Source organism: Bos taurus, chromosome 4 (genome assembly GCF_002263795.3).
Source record: "Bos taurus isolate L1 Dominette 01449 registration number 42190680 breed Hereford chromosome 4, ARS-UCD2.0, whole genome shotgun sequence".
Taxonomy (NCBI): domain Eukaryota; kingdom Metazoa; phylum Chordata; class Mammalia; order Artiodactyla; family Bovidae; genus Bos; species Bos taurus.
Genome location: NC_037331.1, coordinates 34,376,166 through 34,377,651, shown reverse-complemented (window position 1 = coordinate 34,377,651; position 1,486 = coordinate 34,376,166).

Here is a 1,486-nt window from a genome sequence, read left to right as displayed (position 1 = left end):
TGGATCTCCTTACAGTCCAAGGGACTCTCAAGAGTCTTCTCCAACACCACACTTCAAAAGCATCAATTCTTTGGTTCTCAGCCTACTTTATGGGCCAACTCTCACATCCATACACTACAACTGGAAAAACCATAGCTTTGATTAGACGGACCTTCGTTGGCAAAGTAATGTCTCTGCTTTTTAATATGCTGTCTAGGTTGGTCATAGCTTTTTTTCCAAGGAGCAAGTGTCTTAATTTCATGGCTGCAATCACCATCTGCAGTGATTTTGGAGCCCCCCAAAATAAAGTCTGTCACTGTTTCCATTGTTTCCTCATCTGGTTGCCATGAAGTGATTGGGCCATATGCCATGAACTTTGTTTTTTGAATGTTGAGTTTTAAGCCAACTTTTTCACTCTGCTCTTTCACCTTCATCAAGAGGCTCTTTAGTTCCTCTTCACTTTCTGCCATTAGGGTGGTGTTATGTGCATATCTGAGGTTATTGATATTTCTCCTGGCAGCCTTGATTCCAGCTTGTAATTCATCTAGCCTGGCATTTCTCATGATGTACTCTGCATTTAAGTTGAATAAGCAGGGTGACATTATACAGCCTTAATGTATTCCTTTCCCAGTGTGGAACCAGTTCATTGTTCCATGTCCCTTTCTAACTGTTGTTTCTTGACCTGCATAAAGGTTTTGCAGGAAGCAGGTAAGGTTGTCTGGTATTCCTGTCCCTTTAGGAATTTTCTTCAGTTTGTTGTGATCCACACCATCAAAAACTTTAGTGTAGTCAAGGAAGCAGAAGTAGATGTTTTTGTGGAACTCTCTTGCTTTTTCTATGATCCAACAGATGTTGGCAATTTTATCTCTGGTTCCTCTGACTTCCAAATCCAGCTTGAACATCTGGGATTTCTTGGTTCATGTACTATTGAAGGCTAGCTTGGAGAATTTTGAGCATTACTTTGCTAGCATGTGAAATGAGTGCAATTGTATGATAATTTGAACATTCTTTGGCATTGCCCTTCTTTGGGACTAAAATGAAACCTGACCTTTTCCAGTCCTGTGGCCACTGCGGAATATTCCAAATTTGCTGGCATACTAAGTGCAGCACTTTCATAGCATCATCTTTTAGGATTTGCAGTAGCTCAGCTGGAATTCCATAATCTTCACTAGCTTTGTTCGTAGGAATGCTTCCTAAGGTCCACTTGACTTAACAGTCCGAGATGTCTGGCTCTACTTGAGTGATCACACCGTTGTAGCTATCTGCTATCTTAGATTCTTTAATTAAATGGTCAGAAGACTATTTCATGGTAGACATAACTGAATAAGACTAAACCATATGAAAGGAGTGATGGTATGAATAGATCAAGTTTATTACAGAAAAGGCTGTTTTACTTTCTTACCTTCTATAAACAATGGAATATTCCTGAAGCCCTTGATATGTTGCTTGTGCAACCAAACTGAGATTAATTTTATGATGACAAGCAACAAGCCAATCACAATGATGT